Raw genomic sequence first — 6,907 nt, forward strand, 5'->3', positions numbered from 1 at the left:
GGCAGGTGGAAGTTCTCAAGTCTTCGAGTCCACGTGTCTGTTAAGGGTTCCATCCAACTGGATGATGAGGGCAGAATTCCTGTTTTCCAAAGTGACACGTTAGAGTAAGTGTGTATCTAGCTAGTCAAATGGTGTAATTTTAGGAAAGAGATAGGTTTCTAACTCTAAAATAATGCCCTTCGGTAGTGAGTCAGTTCGTGCCACTGTACTGCAGCGTGGGCAACAGAAGGAGACCCTGCCCCATGGACCTCCACCAAAAAATAATGCTCTCAACTTCATGCTCAATATCAAAATGCCTCAGTCCGAGACAAAATATTTTATTTTAAGGTTAAAAAGAGATAGCAATATTTCTGAAAAATTTAAGACACTGATTTATATTAAAATGTTAATAAATCACACCAAGTGCTTTCTTGGATTTTTTTTTTAATTGGATGAGTCATGTGCACGTGCGTGTGTGTGTCTGTGTGTGTGTGTGTGTGAATAAGATTAGGGACACGGACATCAAATTCCTAATACCCAATTTTACCTAGAGCTGATTATGATATTAAATTCTCATCCTGCTTCATGCTACATATAATTAATATGTTTGAATGGGAATTCTGTCTGCAAAATAACGATGGAGAGCCAGACACTGGACTCTTGTAGAATATTTATGACTTTGACTATTTATTTTAATAATGGTCTGGATATTTGCATTCTATAAGGTTAGTTCTCTCAAAGCTTAATTCTATTAGATAGGAGCATACAAGTTAACTTTTTTCCCTCTCAAGTATCTAGTTCAGGAACAGAGAAAAGTTCAACATTCCTTTCCCAATGTGATATCTTTCACTACAGCCTTATCGCCTTCAAATTACAAGGTTTGGCTATAATTCAAATCAGATAAGGCGTGTTATTTATTTTAAGGCCCTTTAAGAACACAGCCAATTAGAGCCTGCTGAATGAGATGCACATCACTGAGGTTTCCTAGAAAGGGCTTGGTCATGGGGTTTTGAAGCCCTGTTACAAAGCATGGCAGATTGCCTGTTTTTAAAAGGACATTTATTTTTGGAAGCCTGTGATCCTCTTGTTAGCCTCAAACTCCCTTGCTTGTAGGTGTTTCAAAGAAATCTGAGCCCTTGCCAGGCTATTTCTATAAAGTCACCTATTTTCTTTTCCCCCTAGAGGTTGCCTGGGAGAAGGAATTAACTAAAAATAGGCTTAACAAAACTGTTCCATGCTTAATTCAACTGACTTCAAATCAATAGTTTATCAAATTTCTATTAGTGAATTACTCAATTCATTTATTGGGCAAATACTTAGCTATGAGCTAAGTATCACAGTTAATGCAGTAGATTTTGTCTCTTCTTATATGGCAATATCCAAATATACAAACACATGTGAACGTGAACACACAAATGAATAGCAGATACAGGTAAGAGCCTGGCTGGGTCAGTGCCTGAATTGGGAGGGCTAGAGATACTCTCTTTTAGGGGAAGCCATTGATATGAGGTCTGCATGGCCAGAAGGAATTAGACCTGTGAAGACCCAGGGTGGTGCGTTCAGAGCAGAGGGAAGACTTGGTCCAAAGGCCCCAAGGTGGGAATAAAGTCAGTACATTGGAATAATACAAAGAAGGTTCTGTGTGACAGAGCTTGGAGGGAGGGGCTCAGACGGTGGCTCAGAGAAGTGGGCGGGGCCTAGACCATGGATGAGGTTGTAGGTTGGGGGAAGGAGTTTAGATTTGAGTGCGATGAAGAGCCACTGGAGAGTTTTAAGCAGGGAAATGGCAGAGGGTCTAATTTAAATTTTCTTTGTGGAAAATTGATTATAGGAAATAAGAGTGGGCTGGGCATGGTGGCTCACGTCTGTAATCCCACCACTTTGGGAGGCCGAGGCAGGTGGATCACCTGAGGTTAGGAGTTGAGACCACCCTGGCCAACATGGTGAAACCCTGTCTCTACTAAAATACAAAAATTAGCTGGGTGTGGTGGTGCACACCCGTAATCCCAGCTACTAGGAAGGCTGAGGCCGGAGAATTGTTTGAACCTGGGAGGCAGAGGTTGCAGCCTGGGCAACAGAGCAAGACTCTGTCTCTGAAAAAAAAAAAAAAAAAAGAAGGAAATAAGAGTGGAGATAGGGAGACTAATAAAGAGGGAATTATATTAAATAGTAGGCTAGGGCCAGGATATACATAGTATAGAGAGTTTGTGGAAAAATCTCATAGTGTGGAGGAAGAAAATACACACCCGTGTGTGTATATACATTTATACACAGACATGCAAAGACACACACAGACACGTCTTAGTCCATTTGGGCTGCAATAACCAAATGCCATAAACTGGGTAGCTTGTAAACATCAGACATTTATTTCCCACAGTTCTGGGGACTGGAGTCCAAGATCAAGGTGCTGGCAGGTTGTGTGTCTGCTGAGGACTTGTTTCCTGATTTCTAGATGGGTCTCCTTGCTGGGTCCTCACCTGATGGAAGAGGTGAGGCAGCTCTCTGGGGTTTCTTGTATCAGGGCACTAATCGCATTCGTGACTGCTACACCCTTATGACCTAATCAACTCCCCAAAGTCCCATCTCTTAAGAAGTATCATCATGCTGGGCGCGGTGGCTCATGCCTGTAATCCCAGCACTTTGGGAGGCTGAGGCAGGCGAATCACGAGGTCGGGAGATCGGGACCATCCTGGTCAACATGGTGAAACCCCATCTCTACTAAAAATACAAAAAAAATTAGCTGGGCATGGTGGCACATGCCTGTAAACCTAGCTACTTGGGAGGCTGAGGCAGGAGAATCACTTGAACTGGGGAGTCCGAGGTTGCAGTGAGCCGGGATCGCGCCACTGCACTCCAGCCTGGCAACAGAGAGAGACTCTGTCTCAAAAAAAAAAAAAAAAAAAAAAAAAAAAAAAAAAAAGAAGTATCATCACATTGGGGGTTAGGCTTCAACAGAAATTTCAGTTGTTGTGGGGACACAAACTTTCAGATCATAGTGATATATATTCAAACCTTTTCTTTAAAACGTTCTATTTACATTTTAAAACATACATAATATATGGATACTATAGTATATCTATTATTCATAAATAAATCTGAATATGTAATGGAGAATTGTATGTGCTCAAAAATAATTTGTTGGTGGGGTGTGGCAGCTCACACCTATAATCCCAGTGCTTTGGGAGGCCAAGGTGGGAGGAGAGCTTGAGCCCAGGGGTTTGAGATCAGCCTAGGCAACATAGTGAGACCTCATTTGTACAGAATAATAATAATAATAATAATAATAATAATAATTAGGAGGGTGTGGTGGCTCATGCCTATGGTCTCAGCTACTCTGGAGGCTAAGGTGGGAGGATCGCTTGAACCCAGGAGGCTGGGGCTGCAGGGATTGTACCGCTGCACTCTAGTATGGGTGACAGAGTGAGGTTCTCTCTCTCTCAAAAAAAAATATGTATATAAATTAACACACACACATTATATATATCTGTTTTACTGATGTATGTGTGATCAAATGGTTTTGGAAGTCATGGTCTAGGTGTAAGATGATGGTGACTTGGATTTGTTGGTAGTAATAGAAAAGGAGAGAAGCAGATGCATTGGGGATAAGGTTTGAAGGTAAAATTAACAAGATTTGTTGATGGGATGTGCCACACACAGTGTGGGAGCCGTGAGCACACGTATGGCTTAGATGTGGCCCAGCTCTCAGAAAGCCTTGCAGCCTTGTGGTATTTTCTTACCTGAAGACTGAGGACGTAGCAGTTCTCAAGTTTTGTTTACTTTCACATTCATGATGACTCACAGTTTCCCCAGGGATAATTTTTTTTCACTTCACAGCCACCTCTTTGCACAGTTCTAGGGGCCAGCATTTTGCATTACATTGTCTGGAATTGTCCAGACAAACAGTTCAGAGTGATATCCTGAAAAGGTGCTATGTATGTGTCTGTGTGTGTGCATGCATGTGTGTCTGTCTTCAAGAGTCTTTTCTAGTAAAGCGACTCTGCCTTAGGGTTGTATTTTATTTCTTTGTTTTCTAGAGGTGGGGGGGTCTTTATTTGACACTCCAGAAACAAAGGAATAATTGGAGATTAACCATCTCACCACATGACTAACAGCTCAGGTCTCAAGGATGAGCAGCAGGTTTCTCCTGGGACTTGGAGCCACAAACGGAAGCTCTCATTTGTTTTTACTAAATATGATTATAATATAATGTAACCCAGCTATGGTGATATAGTTTAGATGTGTGTTACAAACCTCATGTTGAGGTGTAATCCTCAATATTGGAAGTGGGGCCTGGTGGGAGATGATTGAATTATGGGAGTGGTTTCTCATCAATGGTTTAGCAACAGCCTTGGTGCTGTCCTTGCAATAGTAAGTGACTTCTTGCGTGATCTGGCTGTTTGTAAGTGTGTGGTACCTCCCCCCTCTATCTCTTCCTCCTGCCCCGGCCATGTGAAGTGCTGGCTCCTCCTTCCCCTTCTGCCATGATTGTAAGTTTCCTGAGGCCTCCCCAGAAGCTAAGCGGATGCATCATGCTTCTTGTACAGCCTGCAGAGGCATGATCCAATTAAACCTCTTTTCTTTATTTATTTTATTTTAGTTTTGAGACATACTCTTGCTTTGTCGCCTCAGCTGGGATGCTGTGGCACAACCTTGGCTCACAGCAACCTCCACCACCTGGGTTCAAGCGATTCTTCTGCCTCAGTCTCCCAAGTAGCTGGGATTACAGGAGCACACCACCACGCCCAGCTAGTTTTTTGTATTTTTCGTAGAGACGGGGTTTCACCATGTTGGCCAGGCTGGTTGCAAACTCCTGACTTTGTGATCCACCCACCCAAAGTGCTGGGATTACAGGCGTGAGCCACTGTGCCCGGCTCTTTTCTTTATAAATTACCTGGTCTCAGGTGTTTCTTTATAGCAATGTAAGAACGAACAAATACATGTGGTGATTTCTACATATAATCCGTTTTTGTCTTTGCCAGGCTTTATGCCTACCCCCTTTGTTCTTATTCCCCTGACACACTACAAAAAAACCCACTCACACCAAAGGCATTAGTGAGCACTACTAAACTTACTGAAAATGTTGACTTCAGAAGGTGTCTGTTTTTCCTGAGTTCACTCTCACTGGTCATCCAGAGGCTCTTTTCCTCACCCAGTCCTGAAACCAACTTCACTTCTCTCAGCTTTCTTTTTCATTGCAAATTGCTGCCTCCTCTGGGGGACATCCCGCTATCGGCTCTTGAAATTATCTTCTAGACAAACCTGATCCCTCATTGAGATGGAATTCATGCACCAAGTTCTACAAAGACAACACTTCCTCTGTGTTATCACAATGCAATTACAGTGATCACCACGTGTGAACAATCATAATATTACCATCATTAAAAAGATTTTTGAGTTCCGTATGACTGACCAACAAGTGCACTTTTGGAATATGATCTGTATTAATGTTAGAGACCATCGTTTATCTATTAAAATTATCTACTAAAATTTTTCTAAGAAACAAAAACTGGGTGTGAGGGGGATCTGGCTGTGACATCTGTCACCCCATTGATCGCTAGAGTTGATTCTGCTGATCTGGCTGGCTAGGCGGGTGTCCCCTTCCTCTGTTACCACTCCACCTGCTTCCCTCCGGAAGCTGCGTGCTCGGTCGAAGAGGATGACCATCCCTGATAGAGGAGGACTGGTCTTTGGTCAAGGGCATATAAGTAGCTGCGCTCCCCTGCTAGAACCTCCAAACAAGCTCTCAAGAAACAAAAAACCTATTTCTTATTATGTCAGAGTGTTTTAGCTTTTCAGGGAAAAGTGAATACTCAATAAACAGATAAAGTAGGCTATGTCGTTATTATTTTTATTCTAGGAAGGAGACTGACATTCTATTAGGTTAGAACCTTTTTTTTTTTTGAGACGGAGTCTCACTCTTTTTGCCCAGGCTGGAGTGCAATGGCGCCATCTCGGCTCACCACAACCTCCGCCTCCCAGATTCAAGTGATTCTCCTGCCTCAGCCTCCTGAGTAGCTGGGACTACAGGCATGTGCCACCATGCCACGCTAATTTTATATTTTTAGTAGAGATGGGGTTTCTCCATGTTAGTCAGGCTGGTCTCGAACTCCTGACCTCAGGTGATCGGCCCGCCTCAGCCTCCCAAACTGCTGGGATTACAGGCATGAGCCACTGCACCCGGCGGTTAGAACCATTTTAGAGAAAAACTTGGCCAGGCACAGTGGCTTATGCCTGTAATCCCAGTACTTTGGGAAGCTGAGGCGGGTGGATCATTTGAGGTCAGGAATCTGTAACCAGCCTGGCCAACATGGTGAAACCCTGTCTCTACTAAAAATACAAAAATTACCAGGCCGTGATGGCAGGGGCCTGTAATCCCAGCTACTTGGGAGGCTGAGGCAAGAGAATTGCTTGAACCCCGGAAGCAGAGGTTGTAGTGGAGCCGAGATTGCACTACTGCACTCCAGCCTAGGTGACAGGGCAAGACTCCGTCCCAAAAAAGAAAAAGAGAAAAACATAAAGTCACTGTTTTCCAATAAAGAGGCATGAAAGGAACTACTCTGCCATTTTGTAGCTGCTGCTGTTGTTGTTGAATGGAAACTAAGTCTTGGGGTCTGGGTTTTGGTCTTGAATGTTTGTTTGCAAAGCATAGAAGACTCCTGTACTCTAACAAGTGAAAATAACGTGAGAATATTGAACATATGCTCACAAAATGATGCAATTAATTCACACTTGGTGAATTAATGGTTAGAGGCTAAGCAGAGAATGTGTCATTTCACTTGACAAACGCTGTTTTGTTTGTAGCTTGATTATAAGAACCACAAAAGCATGTCATAGTGTAGTTTGAGTGAAAGGATGAAAATATAAATAGAACATTTAAAATCATCAGTTGTTGTGCAATTGTCATTCTTTCTGACTGCCTGATACATTT

Source organism: Nomascus leucogenys, chromosome 6, assembly GCF_006542625.1.
Source record: "Nomascus leucogenys isolate Asia chromosome 6, Asia_NLE_v1, whole genome shotgun sequence".
NCBI classification, from domain to species: Eukaryota; Metazoa; Chordata; class Mammalia; order Primates; family Hylobatidae; genus Nomascus; species Nomascus leucogenys.